The following is a 19,235-nucleotide window of genomic DNA, read 5'->3' on the forward strand; positions in this document are numbered from 1 at the left end:
TCCTGAATCATTTCGCGATAGTTCCTCTGGTTTACCGTGCAAGTACGTCCCTGGTCATCTTCAAAAAAGTATGGACCAATTATCCCATACCAACCAACCGCCACCCACATGGTGACTTTGAGAAGAGATCGAGGCACCAGTTCAGTTGATGCATTACCAGGATTTTCAGTTCCCCAGTACCGAAAGTTTTTCTTGTTTACCTCCCCGGACAAGTGAGCATGGCATTCGTCTGCCATGTGAAGTTTTTTGAGGAAGTCTGCATCTTCCTCCAACTTTCCTGAGAACCAATTTGCAAAGTCTACTCGTTTGCATTTCTGTTGATCAGTAAGCACCGTTTCTGTTTGAATATTGTATGGAAAGGCATGAATGTCTTGGCGAAGGATCCTCTGAACGGTGTTGTTATGAATGTTTGTCTCGGCAGAAAGTCGTCTAATCGATTTTTTTGGACTCTGAACGACTGCCTGTCTCACCATTTCCACATTTCCTTCACTACGACCTGTCCTCTTCCGACCACTGTGACCCTTGTGAAGGTCACAGATGGTTCCCACATTGGTAAACTTTGCGATGGTGCACTTTATTGTCCAAAAGTTTAGTGCATGGTGCAAGTGGATACCGAAATGTCTGGAGTAAAGACATTGCTCCTGTATGACACTTTTCGTCTGGTGCCAAAGTTCAACAATTTTCGTCCGTTGTTGTACGGTCAGTCTTGGCATTTTTCTGGTGCTTGCTTGGTATCAAAATAAACTTCAGGATCTCTGCAACAAGAAATGAAGCATTAGTGACAAAATTACTGCTTTTTTAGGATCAAACGAAGCATTTTAAAAGTTATATATTTTTTTGGGACACCCTATCCAAAATAAAAATAATACTAAATCGTAAAATGAAATTTTATTTTTAGAATGAAACGAAACTTACAGTAAGGTTTATTTACAGTAAACGCTACGGCATCAGTATTACATTGCATAAAAAAATGTGTAAAAAAAAAATTATTGTATATGTATTTCTTTTTCATTTATTGTGGGGCCCCCTTTTTGTGGGCCCTGGTTCAGCTGCAACATTTGCACCATGGTCCATTGTAAATCCGACACTGGAAAAAACTGTGGGGACCCTCTTCCCTTCAGGCCCTAAGCACGTGCTTATTTTGCTTAATGGTTAATCCAGGGCTGCCTGGTGCAGTCGGCAGACCAACGCAACCCAGAATGCTTCGGGAGAGGTAGGTGGGAGGAATACTGGTTGTGTCTAAGGTGTGGGAGTGGGAAGTGTGGTGTAATGCAATGTGGGGGGTGCAGTGTCATTCCAGAGGAAAAAAGGATTGCGAGTCAGAAATGATGTTCTTTGTGCGTCCAAAGAAGATGGGTTGGAGGAGTGGATAGAGAGAGAGGAGAATAGATGCGTGAGGAGAAAGATCCCTAACCTAGCTGTGTAAAGGTCTGTATGTATGACATGTACCTCCGTGGGACGCTCTGCCTGAGTGTTCCCACCTCATGAGATGGCGCATTATCTCCTGCTTAATTACTTTGCCGGGGCTCATGGCAACGTGCACTCTGCACTGGTCCATGACACTGTACGTGGATGGCGGGACGTTGACAGCATGGCAGGGAGTCTCGAAAGATGACAGTCACCCCGGATCAGGCTCTCAAAGAAGAAGCAGCATGTTATGGCAATCACACACCAATTGTGTTCAGGATAAAAGCGAGGCAGAGAGGCAAGAGTGAAGAGGTGAAGAGGTGAGAGCAAAGAGGCGAGAGCAAGGAGGCGAGAGTCCAACGGCTCCGCATTACCCCTTTTATAAGCCCCGGGTGAAGTGTGGGGCGAAGACCAGAAAACGATGCGCTGTGGCCCGAATCCTGCTGTTCTATTGGGCCACAGCGGCCCGAGACAAGTCCTGCCTGGTTCCAGGACCGGAACCCGTCTCAGTTGCCTATCAGCTTTGGCATGGCTCAGATTTAACATCGGGCATGCTCCCCCAGCCGGCACCCAGGCCCTGATCGTGCTCCGAGTGCAGTCAACGTCAGATGGCAGCGGACTTTCCCCACCAATCACGGGCCTCTTAATGAGCCAAAATGCACACCCGAGCCCCAAACCAAACACCCAGATCTCCCTTCTCATGACCCCTCCTCCTTGTCCCTGGTCTTGCCAAGGTCTGTCGACTGGATGGGGGTTGTATCAATTCCTGATGCTCACCCAGTATGTCCCTGGTGAGATGCGGTTGAGATATTAACATCTGTTGCATGGTTGGGCATCACGTAGCGCCCGACGCCGTGCAGTGCTCCTCAAAATGGAGTGGCGAATTGTAGCGATGCAGAGATATATATATATATATATATATATATATATATATATATATATATATATATATATATATATATATATATATATATATATATATATATATATATATATATATATATATATATACATATGTATATATGTACTAGCTGGCGTACCCGCACTGCGCTGCGGGGTTAACCACTTAAACCCTCAAGTGCGAGGGTGACATAAATGTGCGATAATGAGCGACGGTGTAATTGCGCACTTAGGGGGTTAATAAGCAATGAGAAACTGTTCATTTCAAGTTGAATGGGTAACTGGAGTATACTGACCATTGATGTTATCCTGCAATTTAAAACAGACTCAACTTCTCGTGTGATTACTGCAGTGCCTCTTGATACACTACATTTCTGGTCTGATTGTTGAGAGCCATGAGGCTGAGGTTTGCAGAGTTGCCAGTGCGAGATGCTGCCACATAAAACATGCCATGGGAGAAGCAACTTGCGGAGAGGTCAACTCCTATGGCCCTGAAAGTCTGGCCCTGTGACTTGTTCACAGTCATGGCAAAGCAAGGCTTAATGGGGCACTGTAGTCTGCGGAACTGTAATGGCAGTTCAGCATCAGAAGGCATCAGCGGTATCCGAGGGATGAGGACAACTTGACCTTTGTATGGGCCGAAGGAGATGGTTGCCTCGATCACGTTCTCGTGCAGTCTTGTGACTGTGCACCGGGTGCCATTGGTGGTTTTTGGTGGCTCCAGGGACCTTAGTACCATGATGGAGGAGCCGACCTTCAGTTTAAGTAGGTGTGGTGGCATGCATGTCAGCTCAAGGGAGTTGAGGAACTCCACAGGATAGGTCACGGCTTCCTCATCGCTCATGGCACTGTCCACTGACTTGTACTGTTTATCTTCTCCGGGGAACTCATTCATGAGCCAAGTGTTGGGGTGGTTGACATTGGTGTTAAGTGGAGAGACGATGGCCCGTTCTGCTAACCAGAATATAACCAGGTATGTATATATGTGTGTAATGTGTATGTATGTATGTATGTATGTATATATATATATATATATATATATATATATATATATATATATATATATATATATATATATATATATATATATATATATATATATATATATATATATATATATATATATCAGTAGAGTTTGTTTATATGTCCCCCTCTAGCACCCACAGTTTGCAAGCTGGACCCTACAAACCATGTATTTTCTAAACCAGCATGATGCGGGAAAGGTTATGGGACTGGTCAGTGGTGGATCCAGGGGGCTCAGGGGGCTCGAGCTCACCATGTGGAGCACCCACAAACTGCCGAGGTAAATTATAAATGCAACCTCACCCCCAGTGGTGGGAGAGAGAGGCGTGCTGGCAACCTGGACTGTGCTCATAACGAAGGAAACGAAAGAGAAAGTGACAGCGTGTTGTCTGTGACGAATACAAGTAATTTTCGTGTTGTCTGTGATGATTTTGTCTTGTCTGCGACGAATATACAACGTGTCCAACGTGTCTGGAAAGTAAGTGGTTTGAATATACAATATGGTACGCCCGATTCCACCCACAATTTCCTCTCAAGCTGCCGCAAATCCGACTCCAGAACAGATACTTCATGACGCACGCATGCAAACTGACAGTATTCACCAGCAGTTACCGACTAAAATTTCCATCGTAAAACATGGACTGATCACAGCTGCATCTCACAAGGACACAAACGATGCAGTTGCCAGACTCCAAAACCTGGAGACATTTATTACGCTTGAGATGAACACTTGGAGAGATAAGCTGTACTTCATTGGTCATGGATTTACAAATCAGCACATTCGAAGGATAACTGCCCAAGAACACACCATTGCATATTTACGTCAACTTTTCCCTCAGTGTTTCCACCAGTGGCCATTCAATCCACAGTCATGTAATTGATGTTGCTGTAAATCATCTATCTGTAATTCCAGCAGTGTGTGTGTGTGTGTGTGTGTGTGTGTGTGTGTGTGTGTGTGTGTGTGTGTGTGTATGTGTGTGTGTGTGTGTCTGTGTGTGTGTCTGTGTGTGTGTCTGTGTGTGTGTCTGTGTGTGTGTCTATGTGTGTGTCTGTGTGTGTCTGTGTGTGTCTGTGTGTGTCTGTGTGTGTCTGTGACCACTGTTTCTCGACAACCACTTGTCTGATCTAATTGAAACTTGCCAGGTATATTGCTGGAGACCTGAGTATGTGCCTTTTCAAGGCATGATATTAATCGGGAAAGTGGTTTCCTAAGTTATGGCCATTTATTTACCAAACCAATGACAGGACACGTTGCTGCGTAGGCGTGGCCGTTGGGGAAGAGATCCTCAGCTGCGTTCCCCATTACGGGTTACAAGTTGAAGATCACCACAGTAGATTTCATTCGATCTGGATCGTAGAAGCTCACCATAGCAGATTGCAGACGAACGTTGATTACTACGACCGCAACAAGAAAATCGAAATATCGCACTCCTTCGTGAGCGGGGCCCCCAGTCCATCGGGACGGTTTGCAGTGGGTGAAAGGCAGCAGGGAGAGAGTTTATTTTGCTTAACCATGCACTTTTTGCATTTTATAACGTAGATTATATTTATGGACACGAGGGTTCCAGGAAGTGTTTGACTTCCAAAAGCGATGGAGTTATTGGCCTCATGGTGGTTACCTTTTACTGCAAGCCGGCAGCAGCATTGCCTGACCCCACATCCCAATATACACTTTATGATGGCCTTTGATTGTCTCAAACAGCCATGAAGGCCAATGTATAGGAACTCAAAACCTAGCTCAGATACTGAAGTATCTCCACCCAAAATTTGGGCCTCTAGCTGCTGCAGTTCGGCCATAAAAGAATAACAAACAATCAGACAACCAAACACACAAATACTTGAAATTATTTATAAAAATTTAGAACAATCCTAACCCTCATTTTCAAACCCAAACCGAATCCTAAACCTGACATTCAAACCCAAATCCAAACCTAACCCTCACTTTAAAACCCAAACCCAACCCTAAGACATGACTTCCCCATGACAAATGACCTTCACCATGTGACTCTGGATCATTTTCTGCCAGTGGTTAATGGGTACCATATTCAGGGGACAACGTACAAAACAAACGGAAAATAGAAAACACCCAGCCCTCACATTAAAACCCAACCCCAACCTTCACACCCCAAAGTCAACCCCAATTCCAAGATCATAAATCATTTTTGCAGTTAAATATATTTTTTATTTTTAACAGTTCAATATTAATACAAGGTGAATTCAGTGTTTGAACTCAACAAAATTTTGTTTTTTCTTTTCTTCCAGTTCCATCTTGAGAATGAGGTTTCAGTTCTTTCAGGTTTGAAGAAGTCTAAGAGGGGGGTGGGGGTTTCCATCATAAATGTGTCCAAGGAGTTCTTAGGTCGACCATCACTTTCTTGATATTGCTGAAAAAGAATAAATAAATTTATTACTTATCTCGTATCAAATGAAATAATATATCATTTAATTATTTTTTAATCAATTGCACTGACCCTTTCATCAAGCAAAGGTAGGTTGAGAACCCAGAGAGCCTTCTTCGTGTCACCCACTTACCAAATCTTCAAAAGAGAACTCAATTTGATTCTCCAATGCAGGACTGTTTTCCTGATTTTCCAAAAATTTGTAATTCTCCAAGGTAGGCTCATTGTTTGAGCAATCAAGGCAGAACATTTCCTGAGCTAGGTGGATCTGACATTGTGAGCCTTCAAAGCAGAACATTTTCCTGATTTTTCTAGAATTTTGTGGGTCATCAAGGTACAACTTGCATGCTGGATAATCAAGGTGGAACTCCTTTTGTGGATCATCAAGATAGAACTTGCATGCTGGATAATCAAGGTGGAACTCCTTTTGTGGATCATCAAGGTCGACCTTTCATGCCAGATTATCAAGGTAGAACTTGCATGCTGGATCATCATTGTAGAACTCGTTTTGTGGATCATCAAGATGGAACTCGTTTTGTCTCCAATGTAAAACCCTTACGCTGGGTTTTGGTCGTTCAAAAGGTTTTCCAACAAATGAATGATTTCACTCCCAGTTTTGGGAAGGACATGTTTGTTTCGTATCTCCAATACAATTTTGTCAGTATCGTCGATATTCGAGTACAATGCAGGAGAAGAATTATGCTTGAGGGTGGCTGACACAGCTGTCAGTTCTGAACTACCTTCCTTTGCTCAATTGCAACGTTTCTGGCTCACCTGTAACCGTTTGTTATTTTTTAAATCAGTGAAACGCTGATAACAAGTATCATGATAACTGGCACCACGAGGTATATTCGAAAAGTCAACGCCGGCGTGACTCCCGTAATGAAACTTCGCCATCTCACTACATTCACCATGAAACTCTATCCACTGAGACAAATATCCACGGTACTTACTCCACTGAACCTGTGTGAAGGTACGAATCTCTTGTTTCCTGAAGGATGATATGTGCATGACACACAGTGAGGGCGATTTTTCGGGGCACTTTTTCTGAAAGCATCATTGCGATGAACCCCTTTCATGGGGGTAGCCATTGCTGAATAAATAGAGCACTTTCCACAATACAGGCTGACGATTATCTGGGTGTCAAAACTACTATTGTGCGTGACCAACTGACTCTGCCTGTGAGTGGCTTCACTATAAGAAAATAGTGCTGAATGTTAACGGTGAGTCCTCAGTATTGCACACAGTTCAAGTGCGACCTTTTTATATTGATGAGAAAATATATTTATGAAACATTTTTAAGCACGGATAAGTAGCACCCCTCCAATGGAAGGAAACTGAACGAAAGCTCAGACCTGCTTAAGACCAAAATGTATTCAAAGAGGTTTGTGAGTGCTGTGATGGAAATAGTACAGCCCAGTACCTTCAGATCATCATCTTCGGCCCCTCTTTATCTCATTGCCATTCTGCTGAAGGTGGATCTTTATCAGGGTCCATCCTGATCTTATTTTTCGTTCAGGTCTCCAACCTCTCTCCCCAAGACGTACGTCTTCCACCGAAGTTTCCTTCATTTCCTTTCGAGCAGAATTAGAAGGTGTATATTCCCTTCGTTCAAATCCACAAAAGTCCTCCTTTTGTCCAGTTTTCTGGCGAACGAGGAGTTTCAGCATACCGGGCACAGGAGAATAAGTTGCTCCATTCCCGGTTATGCCTGAACGTTGATCAGCTTCACCTTGCTCAATGGATCTCCGACTCTTTCTGAAATGTTTCCGGCCAGCAACGTTCACTTTAACATGTTTCTTCTCTCGGGGTTCCTCGTTCAATTCCCCGACATCTTTCACTGCATTCTTTACTTCCTTTGGCTCATCTTCACCGTCAAACGTCACTACAGTTGTTTTCTCATGAAATTGCAATTTCTTTTGCTTGATGACATCTTTCTTCTCCTTCTGCTGTTCTTTTCCCCCAATTACGAGTGAGTGTCGTTTATCGCCAAAGAGTTTACTTTCCCCCACACCCGTCACAGTGTGATCAACCTGCTCTTTGTCACCAATAATTCCTGCAGGTTCATTCAATAGATGTTCAATCTTTAGGTCCTGTTGTAAAGTCTCGATCCGTTCAATTTCATCCGTTTCTCGAGTTGGTTCAGTTTCATCGTTGCTGCAATCAGGGGTGATGTTATCTTCCAACTGAATCACTTCAGCCTGCATTATGTCATCTTTATTCCTCATATGCATCGTGTCATCATGGTTCTCAATCTGTATCGTGTCGTCTTTATTATCAATCTGCTGCTCTGTATCCCGAATTCCATGTGAGTCTCGTTTGTCGCCAAAGACTTCTCCACATGGTTCAGTTTCCCCTTCCATGTCCCGTGTCACAGTGTGATCTACCTCATCTATGTCACCAATGATTCCGGCAGGTTCATTCAATGCAAGTTCAATGTTTGGGTCCCCTTCTGAACTCTTGCTTCCTTCAATTTCATTATTTTCCTGAATTGCTTTAGTTTCATCGTTGCTACAATCAGGGGTGATGTTATATTCCAGCTGAATGGCATGGATAACCATTTCATCAAGCCGCATCACGTGATCATTATGATCCCCCATAATCACTCCTCGTTCTTCATCTGAAAAGTTTTCCTCAATAACACTTGCATGCCAATCATTGGACTTTCTGTCCTTGGATTCCTCATTTTGAGGAACTTCAGTGATTTGTGCTTCAGGTATGAGCATCATTTCACTCTCCTCTTCTGTGCTTTTTACAACACATTCAATTTTATCATTGTTCATTCTGTTTTCTGCTTCCTTTTTCTTTCCTTCATCCAATTCCTTTGCAGCATCACCATTGCTTCCTTCCGATTGATTGCTGCAAACGTTGCGTCTCCTTTTCTGTCTTCGAAAACATCGTAAACTGCATAACCACACAAGGTGAGATGCATGTATATATCGATCAGTACATCATACTAAAACCTTCTTGTACTTGGCACGCCAACTTATCACTTAGCTGAGGGGTTTAATCAAAATTCAGTAATCCTGCTTCTTGTTCAAAAGAGTAAATACTTGCTTTTAAAAGAGGCCTGTTTGTGATTGAACGGGCACAAATTTTTGTTTCAAGAAAATCAACAATTACCTTTCCAACTAAGGAAATCGATAATTAGCTTTCCAACCAAGAAAATCTATAATTACCTTTCCAACCAAGAAAATCGATAATTACCTTTCTAACCAAGAAAATCTATAATTACCTGTCCAACCAAGAAAATCGATAATTACCTTTCCAACCAAGAAAATCGATAACTCCCTTTCCAACCAAGATAATCGATAATTAGCTTTCCAACCAAGATAATCGATAATTAGCTTTCCAACCAAGATAATCGATAATTAGCTTTCCAACCAAGATAATCGATAATTAGCTTTCCAACCAAGGGAATGGATAATTACCTTTCTCACCAAGAAAATCGATAATTAGCTTTCCAAGCAAGATAATCGATAATTAACTTTCTAACCAAGAGAATCGATAATTACCTTTCCAACCAAGAAAATCGATAATTACCTTTCTCACCAAGAGAATCGATAATTACCTTTCCAACCAAGGAAATCGATAATTAGCTTTCCAACCAAGAAAATCTATAATTACCTTTCCAACCAAGAAAATCGATAATTACCTTTCCAACCAAGAAAATATATAATTACCTTTCCAACCAAGAAAATCGATAATTACCTTTCCAACCAAGAAAATCTATAATTACATTTCCAACCAAGAAAATCTATAATAATTACCTTTCCAACCAAGAAAATCGATAATTAGCTTTCCAAGCAAGAAAATCTATAATTACCTTTCTAACCAAGAAAATCTATAATTACATTTCCAACCAAGAAAATCTATAATTACCTTTCTAACCAAGAAAATCTATAATTACATTTCCAACCAAGAAAATCGATAATTAGCTTTCCAACCAAGAAAATCTATAATTACCTTTCTAACCAAGAAAATCTATAATTACCTTTCCAACCAAGAAAATCGATAATTAGCTTTCCAACCAAGAAAATCTATAATTACCTTTCTAACCAAGAAAATCTATAATTACCTTTCCAACCAAGATAATCGATAATTAGCTTTCCAACCAAGAAAATCGATAATTACCTTTCCAAACAAGAAAATCGATAATTAGCTTTCCAACCAAGGGAATGGATAATTACCTTTCTCACCAAGAAAATCGATAATTAGCTTTCCAAGCAAGATAATCGATAATTAACTTTCTAACCAAGAGAATCGATAATTACCTTTCCAACCAAGAAAATCGATAATTACCTTTCTCACCAAGAGAATCGATAATTACCTTTCCAACCAAGGAAATCGATAATTAGCTTTCCAACCAAGAAAATCTATAATTACCTTTCCAACCAAGAAAATCGATAATTACCTTTCCAACCAAGAAAATATATAATTACCTTTCCAACCAAGAAAATCGATAATTACCTTTCCAACCAAGAAAATCTATAATTACATTTCCAACCAAGAAAATCTATAATAATTACCTTTCCAACCAAGAAAATCGATAATTAGCTTTCCAAGCAAGAAAATCTATAATTACCTTTCTAACCAAGAAAATCTATAATTACATTTCCAACCAAGAAAATCTATAATTACCTTTCTAACCAAGAAAATCTATAATTACATTTCCAACCAAGAAAATCGATAATTAGCTTTCCAACCAAGAAAATCTATAATTACCTTTCTAACCAAGAAAATCTATAATTACCTTTCCAACCAAGAAAATCGATAATTAGCTTTCCAACCAAGAAAATCTATAATTACCTTTCTAACCAAGAAAATCTATAATTACCTTTCCAACCAAGATAATCGATAATTAGCTTTCCAACCAAGAAAATCGATAATTACCTTTCCAAACAAGAAAATCGATAATTACCTTTCCAACCAAGAAAATCGATAATTACCTTTCCAAACAAGAAAATCGATAATTACCTTTCCAAACAAGAAAATCGATAATTACCTTTCTAACCAAGAAAATCGATAATTACCTTTCCAACCAAGAAAATCGATAATTACCTTTCCAACCAAGATAATCGATAATTAGCTTTCTCACCAAGAGAATTGATAATTACCTTTCCAACCAAGAAAATCTATAATTACATTTCCAGCCAAGAAAATTGATAATTACCTTTCTAACCAAGAAAATCTATAATTTCCTTTCCAACCAAGAAAATCGATAATCACCTTTCCAACCAAGATAATCGATAATTAGCTTTCTCACCAAGAGAATTGATAATTACCTTTCCAACCAAGAAAATCTATAATTACATTTCCAACCAAGAAAATTGATAATTACCTTTCTAACCAAGAAAATCTATAATTTCCTTTCCAACCAAGAAAATCGATAATTACCTTTCCAACGTAGAAAATCTATAATTACCTTTCTAACCAAGAAAATCTATAATTACCTTTCCAACCAAGAAAATCGATAATTATATTTCCAACCAAGAAAATCGATAACTCCCTTTCCAACCAAGATAATCGATAATTAGCTTTCTAACCAAGAAAATCGATAATTAGCTTTCCAACCAAGATAATCGATAATTACCTTTCTAACCAAGAAAATCGATAATTACCTTTCTAACCAAGAAAATCGATAATTACCTTTCCAACCAAGATAATCGATAATTAGCTTTCTCACCAAGAGAATCGATAATTATCTTTGTAACCAAGAAAATCTATAATTACATTTCCAACCAAGAAAATCGATAATTACTTTTCCAACCAAGAAAATCGATAATTAGCTTTCCAACAGCACCATTTATATATTGTTGCGAATTCGCGCTCGCCGGCGTGCAAACGGCCACGTAACTCGAATCGCGGCACGTTGCCCACCGGACGGACAATTCTGTCGTGACCCTCTTGGACTAACGCCGGGAGCTAGTCATGGGTGGGCCTTTCGGCCTCACCACGATCGTGCCAATCGGCCCCCCACGTGGGATAGGGTTGTTCGCCAAACTTGACCTACCTAAGTACCCAGGCGGAGGGTAGACCGGGCGATCGCACCTCGCCGCAGGTCGACTCCGGACACGGGCCACTTAAGCGACCCATTCCGTACTATCGGGATAACCGAGCAGTGTTATCGTCGGCCTCGACTGTTCCGATTAATTATCGGGCGTATTAAGCCCACTACCAACCGTTTACGTGAAGCAAGATGGAGATTCAATTAAAGAAAAGATGAAGCGAAACGGGAAAACAGTTCAACATGATGCACATTTATTCCATGGCACACGGAGAGCACACATATACAATTACAACAATTATGCACCTAAAGCAATTGCAACAAAAGAAACACAACAATGCAGATCTACAACTGACTACGCGTGCACACGGCAACACTTAAACAGTTTTACTTTACAGACTGGCGCCACACACACACCTTTACACAGAAACAAAAGAAAAGGGCCATCCTCAAATACAAGGGGGCAGACGGGGCCTGTGGGCCAATATTTGCATGGGACCTGAAAGAGCGGTCAGGACCGCGAGACTGGGTGGATCCTACCCATGTCTTTGTGATGAGTCGCAAATGTGGCAGCGTGGCGGTGCCCCGACTTCGTGCTCCTTCGCGGGTTTCGTTGGCACTGCATGGAGTGGGGTGGGAACGGGGCCCCCTTTTCGCACTATCTCAGCGCGGGAGAAAAAAGGGGGGGAATTGTTGATGCTCTGGGGAAAGAGGATAGCTGGCTTGCTTGGGCCCCGTGATGAGCGATTCCACCGCGACCTCGTCGCCGACCGCCGTCTTCCTTGCCTCGGACCCGAGCTACTCGGACTCTTCCCCAATTCTCCTCACCCGACTGCAGCAAACCACCTGTACACCCTCGCCTCCTGACTCCACTCCGCGCTCCAACCCGACTCTGCCCAAAACACTCTCCGCTCTTCTGAGGCCGACTCTGCCCAAACCGACTCTGCCGAGACCGACTCGACCCAAACCGACTCTGCCGCTGCCACACTCTGCCGCTGCCACACTCTGCTCTCCAAAAACTGACTGCCATATTCGCCCCGCGCTCGGCGCTTTATAGGCCGGCAGGAGAACCCATATGCAAATTTCTGGATCAGAACGAGGTCGGGGGTGGAGCCACGCTTGCCCATTGGACGGAGAAAAAGGGGCGTGAGTCTCCCCTGATCCTAGAATTTGCATATCTCGATTCTACACCGACACGTCTGGAGGCGGGGCCAAACCGCCCCGTGCTTGCTGATTGGACGGATCAGAAGTGGGCGTGTAGCTTTCCTGATCCGAATTCTCCTCGGAAAGGCCGCATTTTGCACTCGCGGCTCGGCGCGCGTCCTGTACGAGCCCAGGACAGCCTGACGCTCGGTGCTCACAAGTGGTGCGGGAATGTCCGCAGAAGGAGAGAGGTGAAGGTGGTGGAGGGTTTATGGTGGTGGTTTATGGCCATGGTGCCATTTGGAATGGCGGTGATGCGATGTTTGCGGGAGCGAGTTGTGAAGGTAAAGATCGTGGCTGTTGGCGTTGTTGTTGTTGTTGTTGTTGTTGTGAAGCGGCGTTGTGGTTGGTGGTTGTTGTGTGATGGCGGTTGAGACGTGGTTGGTTCAAAATAAAGATAGAACAGAAAAACGGCTATCTCAAAGGGTCGCAGCCCGAATGAATCACATTTATTCCCTCTAAACAACGGGTTTGGGGCTAACTACACATGTACTTACAGAGATATCTCACCTATGGGACCTGAATGGTGGTTTGCGAATTTCCACAACTGCAACAATATTATTATATGACAACAGAAACCCCTTCAAATGAAGCGTGATGGACACATGGACGGATGCTTCTCCTTTTAGTAACAGATGTGTGTGTGTGTGTGTGTGTGTGTGTGTGTGTGTGTGTGTGTGTGTGTGTGTGTGTGTGTGTGTGTGTGTGTGTGTGTGTGTGTGTGTGTTTATGTATGAGTTTATGCATGTATATGTTTATGTATGTGTGTGGAGGGTGTCAAAAAGTATCCGCAATGTATTTTTATTTAAATAATATAACTACAATTATGCTTATGCCTGGTGTTGGCTTCATGGCTAGGGTGGTGGTCTTGGGATCATGGAATCCTTATTTCAAATCCCATTAGGTTGTTGAATGAATACCAGGTGGGGTTGACTGCCTGTCATCCTGTTGAGGTTGGCAAAAAGATTGCCAGCTTGCTGGTATCCTGTGTTGGAGTGGTGACCTGTCCAAGATTGTGCCCAATGGCCAAGGACACTGCTGAGGCAGGACCAATGTTCTGCACAGAGTATGGTCCCAATGGATGGATGGAATTGAGCATGTACAAGAGCTTAATTTTACCACATTGTCCCCCTCTTTTCCAACAGACTTCGTCCTTCGGTTCACAAGCTTCTGTTTGCACTCAGAAAAAAAGTTATTGTCTGAGAGACGAGCCACACATGCACTGTGTCTGTTACTTGTTGGTCACTGGCAAAGTGGCGCCCTCTAAAAGCGTCTTTGAGTGGACCAAAAAGGTGAATGTCTGAAGTGAGCAGGTCACCACGAGATGGAGGATGCTCCAACACCTTAAAATTCAGTTACCAGAGGGTTTCCATGTATGGGCTGCAGTGTGTGGATGCGCAATGTCGTGCAACAATGCAACAACTTTTGACAGTAGCCCCCAGCGATTCCATCAAATAGATGGTTTCATCTGGTCATGAGCATTTCACAATAAGGGACACTGTTTGCCGTTGTGCTCTCCGATTGATAGTGTTCCAAAATTGGGCCTCGTGAACCCCAGGAAAGTGATTATCACTTTTCCAGCTGATGGTTGACTTTTGAACTTCTTTTTGACTCAATTGCAAATGAACAGGAAATAAAAATTATATGTACATGTGGGAAAAATTACATGCCCAGACCAGGAATTGAACCAAGGTCCTCTGTAAAACCATACCAGTGTTCTGCCATCTGAGCTATCTGGCCATCTGGAGAATTTTGTACTCAGCCTGTGGGTCACCCAGATAGTTGCACCAACAGACAAAAAAACAAAATGATGAAACAGAGGAAAAATAATGATGCAACAAAAGGCAGAAAATGTACCAACACAGGGTGCAAGAAATCTCTTCAGATTAAATAATATGATTGATAAACAGGAAGCAAATGGTTCCTTACCAGAGATGGACGCACTTTCTCCTTTTCTTATTTGGTAATGATCGTGCACGTTTCCACGCCATCAAAAATTTGATGAGCGTTAACGTGGCTAGGATTAGAATCACTCCAACTTGAAAATATTTCAGCAGGTCCACTTGTCCTTCAATTTGTTGAACCCATTGCCGACCATTGTCCCGGATGATCTGTGAGCATACGGACATGAAGAGTATTAGTACAAAAAACAAAGCTGTCCAAATGTCTGCAGTGGATCAAACACTTTAAAAATGTCTTTCAACCCTGACAAATGTCACACTCTCACATTCTCTCTCTGAAAGGACCACCTGAAAAACCCTCCCTTCAACTTTCTGAACAATCCTCTTCAGTTTTACCATTGTGCCCTCCTCTTGATGAAGTTCAGACATTCAAACTCCTGGGTCTCACTATCAGCCATTACCTTTCCTGAGCAAATCCCATTTCAAAGTTGGCCTCCAAAGCCAGCCTCCGATATTCGTCGTACAAGGTCCTTCCTCGGCACATCAGAAATCCTTTCCACCAACAAGACTTTCAACCAAAGCCTGAGGACAAAAATGTTTTCCCTTCTAGGCTGCCGACTCTCCCTCACCCCTTGCTCAGATTGATGCCATGAAAACCAAGGCCTTCATACTTATTGGAATCTCCTGCGATGAAGCTGGCTGAGTCTTTGGATCGTCATTGCAGACAGGTTGGTGGTGTCTCTCTGTCTTCCCCCATCTCCTTTGGGGTCTTGCACCCTCTGCCCTTTCTGTGCTTTATCCACCCCCAAGGTTTTTGCAGGGCACTCATGGTCCACCATCAACCTCCTTCTGTTGAAACTACCTAAATCCAGGAGCACTGTTCCATCCATCCATCCATTAGGACCATACTCTGTGCAGAGCGTTGGTGCCGCCGAAGCAGTCTCCTTGGCTATTGGGAACAATCCTGGACGGGTCGCCACTCCGACACAGTATACCAGCATGCTGGCACTCATTTTTGCCGACCTCGGAAGGATGACAGGCAGAGTCAACCCCACCTGGTGTTAATTCAACAGCTGAGCGGGATTTGAACTCAGGACCCTAGAATCCCAAGCCCACTACCTTAACCATTAAGCCAACACCAGGCATGAGCACTGTTCACCTCCACTCATTTGTTGTTTTTTTTTCCTCTCCTGTGCGGACCAACTTCCATATTCTCTACAATGTCATTCTTCGCTCCATGTCCACAACAAAGCCGTTCACCACCATTTCAGATCATCCCTTATTCAAAACCAGGATCTTTTCTACTCTCATTAACCCACCCTCCCCCTCCCCCCAACCCCCCACCACTTCCCCCACCCCACCCCAATCCCTCCTCCTTACAAATTTCCAGTTTACCCTCCTGAGAGTTTCCTTCTGCATCCATCTTTGTCCACCCCATGCATCCTCTCCTGCCCCACAATGCCTCCCCACACCCATTGCTTGTCCAAGTCTCCCTCTATCTTTGAATTTCACTCTGCTGTTCCTTTTGTCCTGTTGTGTTCTGATCCATTCAGTATGCTCTTCGTACTAGCTCTTCAACAAGCCTTGACTATGCATTCAAAAAATATAATACATTGAACTTTCTGATCGTGTATCACATTATTCTAAATTTGAAAATGTCGAATAAACTGCTCTGATCGTCTTTTCATCCCTTGCTGTACAGGGTGTAACAAAATTCTGGAATCATGGGTTAATTGTTTTTTGTTTTTTTGTCAGGATGGTACCATTGAAATGGGTTACACTATGCAGAACAAAGCTGAACTGGTCCTCTTACATGCTGGATGTTTAAGCCAGAGAGAAACTTGTCAAGAATTCCAACGCCGACCCACGATTCCAGCATTTTTCTACACCCTGTATATTCTGTCATCATCAATTTGATACTGTACCCAAGTCTTCGTGTAAACCACAACCACTTGTCCTTCCCACTTACCCGGTGAGGTATATTCTCAGTCCAAATGTTTGAACGCACTCGGTACATGGGTACGTGGTTCTTTCGTACCGGTTCATGGTGTGTCTTGTCCTCTTTGGAGGCGAAAAAAGCCAAAATGAGGCAGAGCAGATGCGACATGGTTGTTTCTACCACGAAAGCTGTCTGCAAATGAACTTGGACAATACACTGCATGTGGGATTTATGAACCACCATTATGACGTCATAATGCTTTAAAAAAAGAATTATCTCAGCCACGCCCCAATGTATTGCTGTCATGGCAACACAAACCTTTTTTAAATGCTTCTCAATGTTAACCAAAATCGCAGGTCTTTAAGTGAAAAAATTTTACGTAAATGAAATTATGTCATGTGTCACAAGTCTCAGATCAATAAGTAAATTGATCAATAGATCAATATGATCAATATGAAAGTCTCAGATCAATATGAAATTGTATACTGGAAACAGGTATCATTGTTATTATATGTTGAACGTTTATTTTGGAATTTTTTAATGGAGAAATAAATTTAATCATTCATCAATTCTATTACTCACTTTCAGATTTTATTTTGACAGAGAGAAGAGATGTTTGAATATCAGGAACTTTATCAAAAAGGAAATCTTCGACACTACCCTGGCCTCATGTTATAACCCAAATTTGGTAGCATTCTGACTGATCGGTCTGGAGGAGAATATTTTTTTGAAGAAAGCCGGCCATTTTGAATAACCTTCCAGGAACGAACTTTGCAATCCGCTTACCAGGCAGAAGCGGAACGTTGTTGCCAAATGTCATCCAGATTGGCGCAGCGATTTGGCCGGAGAAGTCAAAATAAGAGACGGACGGATGGAGGGTCAGATGGACAGACGTTGCACATCAACAATACCGTTTCTGGAATTTCAATTACAGATCAGCTAAAAATAAATGACAGAAGACAGTCAAGGCAGGTTCTCCCCCTCTCAAGTCAAGTCAATCAGGTGAATCCTCCCAAGTCTATCAAGTCAATCCTCCCAAGTCAATAAAGTCAATCAAGTCAACGTCTGACTTGGTCACTCTCCACCCTCTCCCACCCCTCACCCACTATCTCTCCCTCCCCCTTGTGCAGGCTGTGTGATGAAGGGGAGGGGGTGATGGGAGAGGGTGGAGAGAGTGTGGGAGGAGAGAGAGGAGAGGGTGTGGGAGAGGAAGAGAGTGGAGGGCGAGAGAGTGGGGAGAGAGGGAGAATTGAGATCTTGAAGTCACATTTTACATGACTTGGAATTACATACAGTATTACAAACTCTATTTCACATGTGCATGGCCATGTATTCACATATTATGTGAAGGAAATACATTGTGTGTATTACACATTCTGTGGACCCATTTACCCACTGCTTCTCACCCCATGAACTGTTATTCCATGAAGTGACATCGAGGAAAAAGCTCTCAAAGTGTATAAAATGCTCCAATGACTCAACATCTCAAACAGCCTCTGAAAGTCCAGCCTCAAACCAGCCCTTCTCGTTGTGGGGTAGTTTTCACTCTTGGGTGTAGAGGTGAAAGGCGTTATCACCGGCACCTTAAAAGCAGTTGATTTTGGCAGATGGGGCATATTGGCATTGGTAGGCAGCTCATCTAGGAGGAAACTTTAAGGCCCAATCCACCTCTGCCTTGCGGTTCAGGTTTTGACACCAAATGCTAAGGGTTGAACTGGGTAAAGGCAGAAATCCTTCTTAAAGGAGATGTCCTTTGCATTCGTTAACCCATGGGCCACCCTTGGGTAAGGTATACTTCTCCATTTTAGCCTCTTGATCAGGGTTACATCAAGCCATGAGAGCAGGTGGTGTATTGCCATGTCGGCAACTTGCACGTATTGCCAGTAATGGCTGCATGACCTTGATGGTGGACAGATGATTCTTTCATGAAGAACAATGGTTAGGATCACCCAAATAATTATCTTAAGGCTCCTTCTGTGTTGTCCACAACCAGTGTATCAGTCCAACAAAAAGCCATGAACTCAAAATCGAGCTCACCTGCGGTCATACCTCTCAAGTTTCTCACCATCCTCCAAAGCCAGGTGACAGTTCATCAAGTCTGTGTCTGGAACGCATTCCCCTTCTGTACCTTCACTCTGAAAGGATGGAGTCAGGTTCAACTGCTCTTGGAAAAAGTGAATATTTTAATACGTACTGTCTTGAATGAAAAGACCAAGGTCTCCAATTTAGTCCAATTCCTCCCTTCCCTTCCCACCCTTTCCCCAATATCAGATTGTTCTCTGCATTTTGTGGACTTCTCACCCACAAAGGTTGGAAGGTTCCAAATCGATCTTGACACGTCCTCCATGAGTAGACACAGTGGTATGTGCACTGCAAACCTCAACAATTGTGTTTCGGCTCTGTCCTCTCCTCTTTCCTCACTCTTCTTCAGGTAATTCTCAGATATCTCCAACCTT

General features: G+C 42.8%; 1 protein-coding gene across 21 annotated transcripts in view; it reads left to right on the forward strand.

The window, feature by feature from the left end:
* The window catches only part of LOC147027013 (uncharacterized), a 227,166-nt gene that overhangs the window by 138,656 nt on the left and 69,275 nt on the right, over window positions 1–19,235 (forward strand). For 12 of the 21 annotated variants that reach the window (XR_015058612.1, XR_015058622.1, XR_015058611.1 and 9 more), the window contains one exon: window positions 8,560–8,650. The exons of 8 other annotated variants lie outside the window; for them this stretch is intronic. The gene's annotated coding sequence lies outside the window, so the exon portion shown is untranslated. Of the gene's footprint in view, window positions 1–8,559; window positions 8,651–16,595; window positions 17,343–19,235 lie in introns of those variants that run through there. One more of the 21 variants, XR_015058632.1, reaches the window with a different exon arrangement.

This window comes from Eptatretus burgeri, chromosome 5, assembly GCF_056783735.1.
Source record: "Eptatretus burgeri isolate ZD-2024b chromosome 5, Ebu_testis_v1, whole genome shotgun sequence".
NCBI lineage: Eukaryota > Metazoa > Chordata > Myxini > Myxiniformes > Myxinidae > Eptatretus > Eptatretus burgeri.